Source organism: Corythoichthys intestinalis, chromosome 1, assembly GCF_030265065.1.
Source record: "Corythoichthys intestinalis isolate RoL2023-P3 chromosome 1, ASM3026506v1, whole genome shotgun sequence".
Classification (NCBI taxonomy): domain Eukaryota; kingdom Metazoa; phylum Chordata; class Actinopteri; order Syngnathiformes; family Syngnathidae; genus Corythoichthys; species Corythoichthys intestinalis.
This window is the reverse complement of record NC_080395.1, coordinates 30,020,015-30,037,336: the sequence shown is the minus strand read 5'-3', so window position 1 is coordinate 30,037,336 and position 17,322 is coordinate 30,020,015. Positions and strand designations below refer to the sequence as shown.

Sequence of the window (17,322 nt, the reverse complement as noted above, 5' to 3'; positions counted from 1 at the left end):
TCAGCTCAGGTATTTTAATTTTTGATGTTCCCTATCCGATTACTCGATTATTCAAACTAACTAGTTCCTCATTTAATCGACAACTAAAATAATCGATAGCTGCAGCCCTACTTAAGTGTGATCACGGAAAGACATGTAGAAAAGTTCTCAGACACATCCTACCATTTTAGCTGCACACAACAACTGCACCCCGCTCACTCACTATTAATGACTTCGCCGTGTCGTTAAGTATTGATTTACACCATTTTTGTGTTGCACATGTATGTTTATGATGTGTCTGGTTTAGTTAGCACCATTGGATAACATTGAGAGTCCAACTGAATGTAAAAGAGGGCTTTTTCAGCGCCACAAAAGTTTTGGGTTTTGGGAGCAAAATTTTAGAAGGGAGGAAATTTTGACAGAACACCGGAGTGGGACTCATTCATACCTGTCAACCCAAGGCCGTTGGCAATCTTACAAATAGTGACGTATGTCCTTACAAATTGGTGACGAATCTTACAACGTCGTATATAGCGTGAAATATTAAACAAAAAAACAAAACTCAATTTTTAAAATAATACGAATTTATTGGTAATATTATAACCTAGTGCAATCAAAGAACAAGCTATATCTTCAGCTACATCATGATTGCTAAAATTTAACGGTGACTTTTGTCATAATTGTATGTAGCACTTTTGGCAATTTCTATCATGTCTTTTGATGGCTGCACTTCATGGCACTTCAGCTCGCAATTCAGTTTGACTTGAAGGTAGTTCGTTAGTGTGTCCAATTGTAAATTAAAAAGGTCAATTGATAAAATGAGCTTACCGATGCAATCTTTGAGTCAGGGAACATTTCTTTTGCTAATTCTGAGAAGTGATCGCCAATAGTTGCAGCCAAATTGTGTTCGGCAACAAATTGGCAAAATAAAATGAAAATGAAAAAATAGAATCTTTTCATTCTGCAGACTTCATCTTTATGACCAGTGATTTTAATCTTACTTTTAAAAAGTAATTTATTAGTTACAAATTACTTCTCCCAAAAAGTAATTGAGTTAGTAACTCAGTTACCTGAATGTACGGGTAATTAGTTAAAAGTAACTGGCGTTACCTTTCATGTTTTTTTGTCCCCCATTCCCCCCCCCCCAAAAAAAACAAACAAACATATTAACCTTTGCTATGTTTGGAAGTCATTTAATATTGTGAATCAACTGTTAAAGTTGTTAAAATTGCTCCTGTTTTTGCATTAGTTCCCTTATGTCTACTTTCGACATGTGAAAGTTTTAAAACTGTTTCATCATTTAAAGATAGATTCAAGTCAAGATTTTACCGATTTAGGAGTATTTTAGATAAAAAGTTGCTTAGGTTCGCTAGAAAGGTTCACTACAACAGAGCCTTTCTGAGAAGTCTACTGCTTTAAAATGGTGGCTGTTTACTAACGCCGCCGAGTTTGTCATTTCACATGTAGTTCTATATGCATTTGATATCTAGACGTAGATTGTAGGCTGTCGGCTACAGTCAGGAAATCTTGGAGCCACCTAGCCTAGCATCGCGTTTGCTACAAAACACTCTTCCCTCTCCGTGTCTCTGACTTTTTTCGCGTCATTCAACCAACGTAGTAACGCATAGTAACGCACATTGTCTTCTTGCCGAAACGGTGACACAATCCGAACGGAGAAAAAAAAAACGTAATGCACGAAAAACGTACATATTTTAAACGTACAGCGTACACATTTAAAAATCCGTGCTCACTTGTACAAATTACGCCGAAACCGTACAACTTGACAGGTATGCTCATTTTCAGCCCTGGAGTTTCATACCACAGACCGGCCCACTTTATATCATGACCTACCGTATTGAAATATTGTAATAATAATTGTGCTGTCCAGCGATTAAAATTTTTAATCGCATGCTGTCAACGGTAAACTTGCGATTAGTGACATTTTTTTATATATATATTTTAATTTTTAAACACCTTTTAGCACAGGAGTTGACCAATGTGTTTACCTTTCATCATTCAAATTTAAGCCTCATTAGAAACAAGAGTTTTAACTTTATACTTGTAAAGATGAATTAAACATGAATTTTCCCCAAATTAACTTGTAAAAAGGGAGGCACGGAGGAAGAGTGGTTAGCATGGCCGTTGACAGTTCTGAGATTAAGGGCTCAAGCATGGGTTCTCTGTGGTTACCGTTTTATTTTTTGAGTACTATCAATAATTTAATCATATATTAGACCGACTTTTTAAATGCTCAGAAACCTTTTGCAGGTTTTTTTAATTACACATGTGGCAACTGTGTACAAAACTCAAGTCTTCCCCGTATTCAATATTATATATCGATATATCATCATATTAAAATGGTGATATATCGTGATGCTTTGTATCCCAAAAGGTTATCGATATGCTCCTATCAAGAATCGAGATATCGTTTTAAAAAGGTGTCAAAAAAAAAAAAAAGGCTGCCATTGACGGTGCTTGACGCCCAATCCATTTAGACTGGGAACATTCTTTCATTCAAAACCAGAGCATTCAATCATTCGGTCTGATTTTCGGGGCATTTACATTTCACTTGCTTTTCATTTTCGGGCATTTACAGGTCATTTCCAATAGAGTTTGAGTGGCTGCCTATTCATTTGGGTGATTCCCAGGTAACTTCCTGTTCTGTAATGCAAAATAAACAGCAAGTGACCCATAAAATACCCCAAAATCAACAGGAAGTAACTGAAAATCAACAGGTAAATGACCTTAAATGGCCCAAAATTACTCATTGCCTGGTATTGGCTGCCACTGACAGCCATAGACGTTCAATCCGTTTGAAATGGGAGGGATGACAGCAAATATACATTCCTTCGTTCGCTGCCACCCTCTCAGTTCAATTGGATTGGACGTCTACTAGTGATAAACTCATTCTAATTCACGGCAGAAACTTGTTTTTCTGTTTATTAGTTTTTTTGTACAATATCCTAGAATGATTTCCTGACCAATGTATCGAAAATCGTTGTATCGTCAGATCATCGTTATCGTGAGTTTTGTATCGCAAATCATATCGTATCGTGAGGTACCAAGAGGTTCCCACTCCTATTCAATATATTAATATATTTTTTTCAAAATGAAACAACTTCTACTTGATATTCAAATTTTCGGGGAGTACTGTATATACTTTAATGCAGCGGTCTCAAACCGACTCCACAAAGGGCCGCAGTGGGTCCTGGTTTTTGTTCCAACAGATCCAGCACAAACAGTTCAACCAATGAGGTTTCTACTAACATAAGCAGCACCTGATTGCAATCAACTGATTACACTTGTAAGAAACCAGATTGGTGAAAAGGTATTTGTCTCGTTTGGTTGGAATGAAATCCAGTACCCCCTGCGGCCCTTTGAGGACCGGTTTGAGACCACTGCTTTAATGTAATATATCATTGGTTATCATTGGTTTCATATTATTTATGGCATAAGATTACAAAAAAAACATGTGAAAGATAAAATGACTGAACTCACCAAAATGGCTGTCTCCCAAAGCACTTCTACAGTTCAAATATCTGTGCATTTTAGAGTGCCATGTTTAGGGTTAAAATGCCAAAGTTATCTTTTGCCTGAGAACGTGGATTTCACCCCAATCCTTAGTCTTTGTGGCCAAAAATAGTAAGCTTCGGGCGGCCACGACAGAAGCACAAAGTGCCTGGAGCCTCCATGCTGGAGGTTATAAAATGCTCTAACTTCTAAAACATTCAAATTCTTTAATTCTACACGCTCATTCACAGTTTACTCTTTCTGTGGATTGCAGTAATAAATAACAAGAGTGCCATATTTTGGTCTAAAAATAACAGAAACGTTTCACCAGCCAAGGGGATTTCACCCCGAGTCTTTTCAGTCTACACTGCTTTTGCGTGTATATAGGGCGTCTCAGTTGGCCACGACAGCTGTGCAACACGCTGGTAGGTTCATTGCTGTACTTTCATCGAAACATGCTCAAAAACAACCATAATGATTCGCGCCAACAGCTGGAGGGGTTCACTCTCGTCACGCTGTCTCAACGTGCCTCCTCTCGGCCATTAAAACCCCAAAATAAGTTTCACCAGGATCAAGTCAATAGAGCTGGCGGCATTGGGAGCACGATGCGGGGTCTTGAATTCCAATCTACAGGATGCTAGAAGGGCCATAACTTCTCGCAAAAAGGGGGGTTGCGTTGATGCCGTAATTAATGAGTTTAACTGACAGCTTTATTAGAAATGTATATTACGACTGGCCCAAACGTCAGGCCGGCCCACCGGGAAGTGTCCTGGTCCTCCTGATTATCGTACCCACTGCGGGCCTGCTCGAATGTATGCAAAAGTGTTGTTGAATGATCAGTATAGAGGCAGTCAGACATCTGGGCATTAATGAAGTCACCAGCCACAACAAAGCGTCACCATATTGAAAACGGGGCTAAAGACAGGTCACAAGCAGTTGCTCTGTCGTGCATTGTAATACAAACGCGTTGAACTTTCGTCTTATTTGCGGTCTTTTTTTCTGTCGGAATGACCAAAAGTTGCTGTGTTGCGGGTTGTCACACAAGGAAGAGTTCGGAGCAGCATTTGAAGTTTTTTATTCTTCCTCGTGAGAGGAAGAGAAACAAATGGCTGAAAGCAATTAATCGAGGAACAGTAAAAGAAGACGGTTCCGTGGACTATTCTCGCCTGTGGGAACCTAAATCCAAGCACATTTACGTTTGCAACCGACATTTTATTACTGGTGAGTAAACTTTGATTTTTGCCCCAATTAGCTGCTAGGATTCAATAGACTAGGCAGTGGTTATTATTAACGTAACAGGCAACTCGCAAAGTGTTATTTTTCTTTTGCCGTGAACTGCTCTGATCAGTCAGTCGGTATATTATTGGCCTGGTGGGAACTGGTTATTTTGCCATGACGTGTTCACGGCTAAACAACGCTTGGAGGCAAATTACCGATTACGTCAGAAATAATCACTTCGTACATACTACCAATTTTCTCGGTTTCACACAGTACATTTTCCACGTAATTGATAACGGTGACCTTACTGGGTGAATTTATTACGGTAGGTAGTTGTAGATGTTTCTTAACTCCACCGCAGGCCATTCCTTTGTTCATCCAGCTATCAGCTGCGACTTTGTATGGGCAGCTTTGTAAGCCAATAAACACTCATTTTAAATTGTATCGCCTCCTCGCGTCTGTCGGCAGTGACTCATGATAATAGTAAGCCATGTTTAAGACGTTTTTATGAAAAAAGACGCAAAACACACCTGAAATATATGAATTTCAGACGTTTGTCTATGGAATATTTAGCTGTGCGTACCCCCTTTACAAAATGGCGACACATTGCTAAGCGAGGTGACGTCATCGTGACATCACACCGACTTCCTCCTTGGTCGGTATCTCTTAAAAGAAGAGGCAGGCTGAAGGTGTTTCAAAGTTTAAGTACAGGCAGGTTATTTTTTGTGCAGAATCTGCTATTTGCGAACTGTAACACTGGAAAAATAATTGAGTATTTTTTATTTAATGTATTCATTTTTGTTTTAACTATTCCACTCTTAATCATTTATAGGGCCCTCATTCAAGGGTATAGGTTTTGTCTCAACATTGGTAGGGACGGTATAACAGCATAACCTACGTGTACACTTTTTGCAGGGGACGGGACATTAATAAGGCCAAACAGATTGGGTGAACGGGGATCAGGGCTACATTTCTCACGAGTATATACCTAATTAATTGATAGGCTAAATCATCAATGCAAAATATATCTGTGTATTGTTCAGGTGATACACCGTTTGATCCAAGCCTTTGTTTTCAAAAACTACTAAAGAAACATTTTTAAAACTTCCTGATTAAATGTCTGGATTTTATTAGCAAATTTAAATTGCAATATTTGAACATAAATTATATTAACATACTTTACATACATACTGTAATTTTTGCACTTTAAGACGCTACTTTTTTCCATCATTTTGAATCATGCAGTTTATAGTCCAGTGCGGCTTATTTGTTGATTCATTTAGTTAAACGGTAATACTTTATTTGACAGCGGCGTCAAAAGACTGCCATAAGACCGTCCTAATTATGACATGACAAGCCGAAAGTAAAAGAAGAAGAAAAGTCTATCATGGGCATGGTTAAGTGTCATCCGGCAAATCATGTCACCAACTCCATTTATGTCAGGTTCGAATCTTTTACATCCATTCAAAAGTGAGATAATTTGCCGGATGACACAAAATGACATCTGTCATAAGTATTCATTAATGCTAATGGCAGTGTCATGTCATAATTATGATGGTCTTATGACAATCTTATGGCGCAACTGTCAAATAAAGTGTTACCAAATACCATAACTAGTAATTGATGAAACAACAGGAACAGTAATTTGAAGAAATAATTAGCACGGAACATGAATGTTAATGGCTATTTACATCTGTAGCGCTGCAATGCATGCTAGGAGGCATGTTGGACGATAACAGTGTTGACAGCAGGTGGCAGCAGAGGTTGACTGTCTCATCCAAGGGAGCAGTGATGGCCAAATAAAGCTTCTTGAAGCTTTGCAGCCAATTGCTTCAAAGCTTCATGGTGGTTCATCTGGTCTTATGACAGTTTTATGATGACGCTGTCAAATGAAGTTGTAGCCGTTAAAATCTTATGGTGGAAACATCCCATAAAAAAGTGAGGACAGCTATGGCTTATAGTACTACAGGTCAGCTTATGTATGAACCAGAGGTTGTGCTAGACATTTTCGTTGTCTGTCATTTTGACTGACAGGGTCATAAAAATCCGGTCATAGTCTATTTTTACCCGTCACTTAAATTTTTAAAATGATAATGATGACATATTCAATAGTATTTAGTTTTCATTCATTTTTAATTAATATTGTAACGCTTGCTTGGCGGCGAAAAATTAGACACGGAAGTCGTGGTATTTTTCTCCCTTTTTTACTCTGCTTACCGCCAACAACTCCGCCCCCAAAGAAAAAGAGGCAACGATATAGACCCCAATCACCAACGTCACACAATGATCTTAATTGTGGTTGTCAGCCCAAAATCTTCTAAATATATATTAAATGCATCTTACCAGACATAAAAAGACTACTACATAGTCTGTGGTGATCGTTTGGTGCCCAGATTTCTTGTCGAATTACAGCAATCCATCTTGCTCTCATTTTCGGGTCTCTCAGAATACGGTAGAACTTCAAGTCTCTCCGTCTATCTTCTCTGTTACAGCAACCAACCGCCACACATGCCTTCACCATTTTGATTATTAATATTAACGAGCAGAAAAACACGCCGTAATAGGAGGCATGTACGTAGCGGTAATGTGTAAACATGACGAGCTGACACACAATATGGCGGCTCCGGTCAGGGGGGCGGAGTTGTGACGTCATGTGATTGGGGTCTATACACAGGCGGCAATCTTGTCCATCAATTGGATGACGTGCTGGCACACCGGGTGCACCAATAAGAACCTCGCGTTGATGTGTCAATCACGGTGCCACCGCCAGACCCCGGTGACGCTACAATATTCTGACAGAATAGCCAACGACGTCATGCATTAAGAGAGACAATAGCTAATTAATATGCTAACTCGCCACCCTGTGGTCTGGGGTGTGAATTGCAACCTGTCAAAATGACGGACGGACTTCAGTTTTTTCCGTCACCGTTTTAAAAAACCGGTCAACGACGGAAAATTTCCGGTTAACGCGACCCCTGGTATGAACAAATGCCGTTTTCATGCCAAATTTGGTGGGTGGCGGCTTATAGTCAGGTGCGCCTTATAGTCTGAAAATGACGGTACGAACGGATTAATGTATGATTATGTGAAAAAAATGTCTGCATGGGCATGTAGAAAATAAATAAATACGTACATAAAACGAATAAATACATTTCAGATATATGCAAACCAACCAAAACGTGCATTTGAGGGGAAACAAATGGACTGGCACATTCAGCAAGTGAAAAGAGGTAAATGTACATCTTAACATAATGAAAATAATTCACTTAATAATGTTAGGGTCATTTCTATCCTTACAGCATTTCGGAAGACAAAATTACACAAAATTATCAATATAACTGAAGTCATTATTATATGCAAATAAGGTTGCATAAGCGTTGGTAGGGACAATTTGAGCATCCTAAATAGTTGGTAGTGTTATGTCCCTAACGTCCCTTTGCAAACCTACGCTCTTGCCCTCTTTTAAAACTCATTGGCTGCCACACTCTCAACCCTCCTTGTCAAAATGGATTGGATGTCAAGCACCGTCAACGGCACTGAAACATGAGCATTCAGTCAGTCCTTCCAATTTAGATGAACAAATTATATGTTATGACATTAAAAAACAACTGCTTTGTGGTATTTGGTACCATAACCAAATTGTATTCTATGTTTTACAGGTGCACGATAATTATTGGTCCGATAAAAGGAATTATGACATCATCCCAATAAATCTGATAACATCATTTATAGGCCCGATAATATACAATATTTTTGGTATGGTGTAGGTGGATTGGGATGTGTGTGCGTTTCGTTCAATTCCGATTTTGCCAGTATGCAAAGTTTCCTTACTGATACTACCGTATTTTTCGATCACTGAGTGATGAACCTTACGATTGCAGTTGGCAAATGTTTGCATTTTACAGTGTTATGTTTACAAGTTATTGAGGGGCCTTTTGGTTATTGATAAGATTGCTGTCCTATAATTGCCAGGTTAAGAAAGTTTTTTTCATGGACCAAGACCATAACAGTCACCTCTCCTGTTGCACCAATTGTTTTATCTGCTGACAAAGCACAATACCTTTTGGGTTTACATTTGTTTTAGTTCAGTGCTCATTGTTCAGGGGAACACATCGTCAATGACATTGACTGATTGATTGTGATTCACTGAAATTATATTTATTTGAAAAAATAAATATGGGCACTTTTTTTGAGTTCAAAACTGTTCATGTCTTTGTTTTGTTCATTATAATAATGTCATCATGAAAATTCTGGTTAGGTCAAAGGCAAATCTCTGCTGAATCCACCACTAGTATTTTTGACCTCCAAGTGTTCAAAAACTCAGGTGAATATGCATTTAGAAATGATACTGTATATATGTTATCAGTTATCGTATCGGTATCTGCCTTGAGAAGCAGGAAGTTAGCGATATCGGTTTCAAAAGATGGATATAAAGCACCCCTACTGTTTTATTAATTTTATTAAGTTATTAATTCATCTTCAGTGCAGCTTATCCTCACAAGGGTTGCGGGGGTGCTGGAGCCAATGTCAGCCAACAATGGGCAGGAGGCATTCTATACTTTGAACTGGTTGTCATCAAATCGCACGGCCCAATGAGACAAACATTCACACCCATACCAAGGGGCGATTTTACAACGTTCAATCAGAATACCATGCATGTTTGTTTTTTTGTTTTTTTTTTGTTGTTGTTTTTTTTTGATGTGGGAGGAAACTGGAGTACTAGGAGAAAATCAACACAGGCATGGGAAGAACATGCAAACAAAGGAAGATCAGAGTTGAGGATGTGATGCGGACATGCAAAACACTTCTCCACCGTGCCGCAAATCTCGCGAGTTGCACAACTAAAACTACTATACTGTGTTTCCGCCTTTACACGTTGTGCTCCACCTAAGCTTGCATGAGTGTTTAGATGGTGCAATTGAGAGTTACTTAATGTACAATTATTTATTCTATGTAATGTATATGTTTTGAATTCATCTGATGCAGCTAGAAAATCGAGAGGCAGGAAGGAAACAAAGTATTTAAGGCATATCGTATATTAAAATAGATGAACGTGATCTGGCTTTTGTTGTGTTAGCACGTTTGAGATCGCAATCACAAGTAATTTGGCTAAAAAGCGGGCTTTACAGTGCGTTGTAAATCCATGTAATTTGCAATTCATCATTATCTTCTCTTAAGACATCCCATTTGGATATGGCTTTGTGTAATGAAGTGTGCGCTTGGTTCAAGCCCATTTGCCCTACTATTAAGTTTTAACACTGTAATGGTAGGGGTAGTGTCATTAATCTTAGATTGCTATTTTACGATTAACATGGATGAGAAGCAACATTTGTGCATACCGCACACCTAACTCTTTCAAATAATCACCTCCACTAACCATTAGCAAAACAGTTAACCATTAGTTTATAGTGTAGGTTTTTATGCAATTTAAATCAGGAAATAATTCCGCACTGGGACTCCGTTTATAATGTTGAAGTAGGTCTTAAGAAATATTTTTTGTACCAATTCAACTGCATTATAAAATGTGAATAATAAAAATAGTCAAGTGTCCTTTCCAAATACATATAAAAATATATATAAATCTAAAGTAAATTAAAAACAAGTTACAACATATGGTTACGGTCACAGTAGCTCTTAATTCTTTTTAGCACTGGACTTTTTCAGTAGTTTCAATAGTTTTAGTGATTAAAAACTACAGTCAGTCATCAACATTATCAAATAGTAACTTGGTAAAAAAAAGTCTTAAATAGCATTATTATTTGAATAGAGTCATATTTTCAGACTATATACAACAATTTGGCAAAGCGCAGATGACAAAGTACAGTGGTACCTCTACATACGATCACTTCGACACACGATCTTTTCGACATCCGACGTAAAATTTGAGCCGCCATTTGTTTCTACATCCGACGAGTTGCTCGAAATACGACGACATGACAGCACTGCAAACGAACCCACGGTGGATTTTCTTATGTGAGAAATCAACACAGTTTTCAAAAAAAGTTGATACAGTTGGAGAAACAAGGAAAAAAGTGATGCTTACCTTTGAAATGAAGATGCAAGTTATAGAAAAATATGAGCTTGGGGTGCACGTCCCTGAACTGGCTCAACAATACAGCTCCATGATCCTCTTATGACCACCGTTCGCCACTATTTATAAGTTAAGGTGACAATTATTATTGTGGTAACATTGCCAAGGAAATCGCCAGCTTTGTCACGTTTTTATCATTTATTTAAGAACTTATCCAACACAAAACGCTCATTGTCTTAAGCAGTTGACTGCTCTCAGGAAAACGAAAGTATTATCTCTACCGCACCGACCTATCTCACTGGAGACGTCACCTTCGCGGTGCGTTCAGGGACAGTAAAAAGTGTCCGCCATATTAGAATCCGATTCGTTACATTATTTTCAGGAATAATTATTAATTCTTCTTCTTCTTCTTATATTATTCTGAATTATTTATTTATAACTTATTTGTTTTTCTATGTTTAATTGCCATTTGTAACAGTGCCAGCAGTATTTATTAAGAATTTAGTGTATGTTTTTAGGCTTTGGAACGAATTAATGGAATTATAATGTATTCCTATGGGAAAATCCTGCTCGACATACGACCATTTCGACTTACAAACAAGGTCCTGGAACGAATTAAATTCGTATGTAGAGGTACCACTGTATTAGTCTTTTAATCTGCCGTTTAGCCACGCCTACCATTATAGGACTCTAGCGTCCTCAACAGGAGGGTGACGTCTGCAGGGTCATGGTTTCATCTGATTTAGAATTCGGCCCCTTGAGAGGGAATTATTCAGAACCAGGAAAATGCGACGAAGAGAGCCGCAAAATGTCATTGTTTCAGTGTCTCTACTCCCAATATTTTTACAGGATATTCTTTTTATCAAAGTATTTTTCCCCAATTGCTAAATAAATGGTATGGTCATGACAAATAACAGTCTTGTGCTAAATGGAATATGAAATACTTAAAAATGCATTTTTTCTGTACGACATGGCACAATTACTCCACAATGTTCAAAACTGTCCACTTCTTGCACCTCCCAAACTATAGTTTATGCCACCGGAATTAGTCCTGCCTGCCTCGGCTTCGGAGAGTGTAAACAAACAAGGAGGCGTGCCAGCTAGCCGTCATGCTAACCCCAACCGAGTGATGTTTCAAAGTGTTATTCTTGGCTTTCGAAGCGAAAAATCATACAAAACTACCCAGGATCATGTCACACGGCGGCGGGGTTGTCAATTGTCTTTGCCGATTGGCAACCCGCCCGGCGGGTTCATGGTCCAATGGTCCCAGATTAGTAGGGCTTGTTTTGGCCAATATCCGCAGTGAATGGGAACCTTGTGAAACCCAAAAAGGCTTACACGCCTCTCCCTGGTGCAGCAACAATTTTCTGCAGCACATTTGGCTGGCGTGATGTGAAAAATAAACAAATTAAGCCGCAAAATCAGCTGAATCTAAAGTCCATCTGCATGCTATAAAGCAATGCTGTACTGTGAGATGCTGACCCAGGTAATGTCACATTCGCATTCCTCCTCAAAACAGGAAGTTATTCATTTTCATGGCGCGGGATTGTAAAAATTGAAGAAATAAAACGATAGCTTTCACACACATCCAAGCGGTCCATTTCATTCAGGAGCATAAAATACCGCATGAAATATGAAATACATGTTTTTTGGTGTCATATGCACTTTAAGGCAAAGCAAGGACATGCCTCTTAGAGCTAGTTTTTCAAGCATTGCCGGGAAGAGGGTGTGGCTAAGGGAGAGAGATGCTGGGTGATGCTTTCTCATCAGAAACTCCTGAGAGAGACTCTTGATTCTCATCGTGTTTGTGAAAGAAAGTGGCTGTTTTTAATGACAATCTTCTTACTCAGATTATATGTTAGATACATTATATCAATGTTTGTTTTTTCAGGTGTCAGCTACCCTTGGACAAATTAAAAGCTGAATTATTCTCTATTAGTGATACCTTGTGAATGTGACACTGCAGTCTGTGTTTTTTTCAGGCCAGTCTAAATGAAAAAGCACTGCAGACAGAGGGAGGAGAATGAAATCTGCACCTAGGGCTGCTTTATCTCCAAGAGGTGGGCTTTAAAGGCCCTAAAATGGATCCAATTACGTAGAGGGCTTTTTTTCGGAACTGTGTGTAATTGTGTAACCCTCATTTTCCTGGCACGGGGGCTCCGAGAGAGGCCTCTCATCTCCCCTAAGCCTCCCCTCTCTCAGGCACAATGCTGAAATGAGATCTCGTCTTAGCAGCGGAATTGCTGAAAGTAATGCAATGGACACCAAGAGAACAAAATCACCTTCTTACAGAGAAATCCCTCCGAAAAAGAGGCTTGAACTCCCCATATCACTGCTGGCCTCTGAGCTGATGCTAAAGTGAAGAGGTCTGTGTGATGTTTACTCATGGCAACCTCCCGCACATGAGAGGATATCGGAAAAGTCTTCATTCGACAATAATGATTGCTTCCTTTTAACTGAATACAAAGATATGACCAGTACATATTGCTGGCACTGGGCGGAACTCCCATATCTACAGAACCATCAGGAAACAACAAAAAGTTGGATTTGATAGGTACTACAGCTTGCGCCTGCAATCACAAAATAATCATTTGATATTAAATGAAGATTTGGAGTCATTGATAAAAATTGGTTGGATGTTTTTTTTTGTTTTATAATTAAATTAAAAACACCCTGTATTAGGCCTGAATGATATATCGTTTGAACATTGTCATCATCAGTGCTGTTAATCTTACTTTAAAAAAGTAATTATTTACAGTTACAAATTACTTCTCCCAAAAGTAATTGCTTTAGTAACTCAGTTACCAAAATGTAAGTATAATTAGTTACTTGGCAAATTAACTGGTGATAATTTTCATGTTTTGTTTTTTTTTTCCTCAAAAAAAAAGAAAAAAAAAAAAAAAAACAGGTCACACAATGTGAAGTTTAAAGGGTTTTTGGTACAATTGGCCCGAGCCCAATTCGTTACAATAAATTAACTAGACACAGGGATATTGCGGATATTGCGATAACTAGATAGTAACCTTTGCTATTACTGCGTATTTTTCTGCTTGTCTAAGGAATCACCGCCTAGTAAACGAACCCAAAAACCTTCCTGACAATCGTTAACATTGATTAATCTAAATGGTGAAGGGATGTGGGACGGTTGGTTGCAGTAACAGAGAAGATAAACGGTCATTTTAGTAGTTGCTGTGTGCCCATTGTTAAAAGGGCAAATCTCGAAAGCAGCACGGTTTGATTATTTCGGTCCATGATGCGTTTGTGTCGACAGCCGTTAGACAGCAGCGAAAACATCAATATGATGCCAACATGATCGCAGACATCATCAGACGGAGAATACGAAGCTTGTCGCCACGTTCGCGCAGCAAGAAGGTGAGCGCAACAACAGGAGTTGTGCCGAAAAATAGCCGCCCTTCGTGAAATGTCCCCCAACGGGAGCGCCCACACGAAAACGACTTTCTTGTACCGTGAATATGTATTATTTTACTCTGCTTGAACTAATAAATGTCATGCCTGTGTGATTGTCATTGGGATATGGTCGTGAAAACCTGTAGACTAATACATTTCTGTCCAAAGATGGTTATGGGGCCCAGTCCAAGATTTGTTACTAAAATACATTACTAATATTTTGTGTAATTTAAATTATTTACAACTGATCTTACAGTCGTAAATCCATTACTGTAATGCGTCCATGAAAACATTTGATGTTTTCACATCAATAAAGCGTTATAAATAAGCGCTCCCGGCATGAGGAACATTTCACACGGGGCAGCTATTTTTCGGCACACGCCGGCCCGTTGTCGATCATATTTCATTTTACAATCGTGACAACGGTGACGCTCAGCTGACCAAATGTCTGTTTATATTCGGGCCGGTACCAATTTTGGGTACCCGACTCCTCATCGTGACATAAACTGGAGTATGATTGGAAATTTTGTGGTCTCAGAACGAGCTCTGACGCACCGGACCGGACCAGACGGTAGGAAAAATCGGTTTAGGCATCAAATATGGATCTGGCGACTGGATCGACCGAAGCTTTTCCAAATAACTGGTTTTATGCAAACTACGATCATTGACAATACGACACACAATGACAAACAATATGGCGGCACAATACAGCGATCACGTGATTGTGTGACGTGATTGGGGTCTATATATGCCCTGCGACTGGCTTGCAACCATTTCAGAGTATACTCCGCCCTCTGACTGAAGTTAGCTGTGATAGGCTCCGGCAGTCACACGACCCTCATGATGAATATGAATGAATAAAGGTGATGCAATGTAAAATGTGTGTGTGCCTAACAAAAAAGTTAGGCGCACCAGTGCAACTAATGCAAAAAGTAAGTGTGGAGCATTGCAGTGTTGTTTTCTTCAACGACGAGGATAGGAAAAATATTTTGTCAACGAACACATTTTTCATGACGATGACGAGATAATAACCAACTAAAAACATGTTACGAGAGACCAAAGCATAATGATACAACGGCCAGTTTTCCTCTGACGAGACGAAAATACGCAATAGTTTCCGTCACATGTTCACAATGTGTGACATTTTATGTGTAGTTAGCCTGCATGTAGCAGTATCTGGTTGTGTCACTTGTGTCTGTTATCTGGTGAAAATTCAACTTTTAATATTGCAATTTATCGCAACCCCCGCAAAAAAACGCAATGATAGTTTTTTCCAATATCGTTTTGGCCTATCCTGTATGTACATTATACTCTCTGACAAAATGTCTTAAAGGCTATCCACAATAACTTGGCTAGCAAACTAAAACTACATTTTAAAAATATAGCTAATTTAATCTAAACTACTATTTGTGTTTTACTATGTCAAACTGCATTTTGTTAGGTTATTCAGACAAAACTAAGACCTGTCTTGGATTTTTCTCCAATACTGTATATGATGTGTAAAATCTTGGAAAATATAAACAGAGGCATGTGTATTTGGATAAGTTAACCCCTCCCAACCACCATGCATCCCTCACAACTCGTAAGAATCAGCAGCTTCCTCTGTCAAGGCGCTCTTAATAGCTCATAAATGTTTTATAGCAGTGCATGATAGTGTAATGACATCTGGCTGTTCTGGCTTCTGTGTCTGTTTTTTCATTTGGTGCTTGGACTCTGCTGTAATGATGTCTGTTGTCCCTTGATATCAAGACGTCAACAAAGCCAACTGGGTGGTTTCAGGTAAAGAAAAGTAATTGATGTTTTTTTTTTCTTAGAAATTTTTACTTTTCAATAAAAGTTGATTACACTGGCGAAAGGTAGTTGCCACTCCACTGGGGTATGAAATCACTCTGACAATAGTAGTAGCATCAAACCTTTAAGCGAATGTCGTTAAGGCGGGACAGAGGTGTGAGGTTTAATTCCAGGCACTCGCATCTCTACCCTGTTGTGTTAAAAGTAATGTTGTTTGATAAGTATTTTATGTCAAACTGCCTAAAAGGCAACGATAAATGCTGTTCCTTTAACAGCATTAGACTGCAGTTTTGTAGGGTCTCTACTGTGACATTGCATTTTGGCGCAAGTGGTGCAGTGCCCCTCCAGATCCAGCAGATGATTGTCTTGAGGTTTTAATCTTTTTTTATTTTTGTTTTTATTTTATATATAGAATCGCAAACAATATATTATTTTAGTACAGTAATTTTTTATTATTGTCATGTGTCTGTCGGCCTTATCGCACTTGTCCTTTCATGAGAGTGTTGGACAGATGAACCCTCTCGCCCAAAAAGCCTTGGAAACAGCATGGTGATTGGGATAGACGTACACCTTTACTTTGGGGCTTGAGGACAAAAATCATTGTGCTGCATAATTACAATTTAGCAGCCTTTTGCTATAATCAGGAACACTGATTCCAATTAATACTGTTGTCCCATACTTTTGCACCTGTCAGCTCACTAAAAATGATTCAGATACTCGGGAAATACACTTACCTTGTTGATTTTGGAATAGCCAAGTTCTGTGTTAAAGTAAAGATTGTTAACCAATTGTTGTAAGCGTTGTTTACCTTTTTATTGAGTAATATATTAACATTGAATCTGTGTAGAATACAACAGAATCTCAAAACAGTGGTACGTCTACTCACGAACATCTCTACTAACGGGATTTTCAGGTCACAGAACACCTCAACGGGAAAATAATGCCTCTTCTTATGAAATAAATTTCAGGACATGAGAGGCAAAAATACAGTATGGACTGCTACTCACAGCTCCCAGAGTTTACTGAACGTAACATACTTATAGATGCTCTGACATTAGCGATTGCCAAGGATCTTCCTGGCATCCAATAGCATAACGCACAAATGCTATTTTTAGATGTTGACGTTGCCATCGTAACGCGGAAATGAGACATACACACATCCTCGCATACAATCCATTATATTTCTGCTTGTTTTCTCCGGTAATATTTCAAAAATAAACATGCCGATCAAACACTGTTGATGGAACTTGTAGAAACAACTCTAGACATTACGACATATGAAGGATGTTTTCTTTATATGTTTCCCGAAACCAAAAACTCGGAGGAAAAAATATGAAGAATGAATCAATTTGCACGGACGTCCAAAAGACCAATTTAACGCCAGC

The 17,322-nt window shown here is 38.7% G+C and overlaps 1 long non-coding RNA gene across 1 annotated transcript in view; it reads left to right on the top strand.

Annotated features, from left to right (window-relative positions):
- The window catches only part of LOC130913117 (uncharacterized), a 41,279-nt gene that overhangs the window by 1,070 nt on the left and 22,887 nt on the right, over positions 1 to 17,322 (top strand). The gene's annotated exons all lie outside the window — the stretch shown is intronic.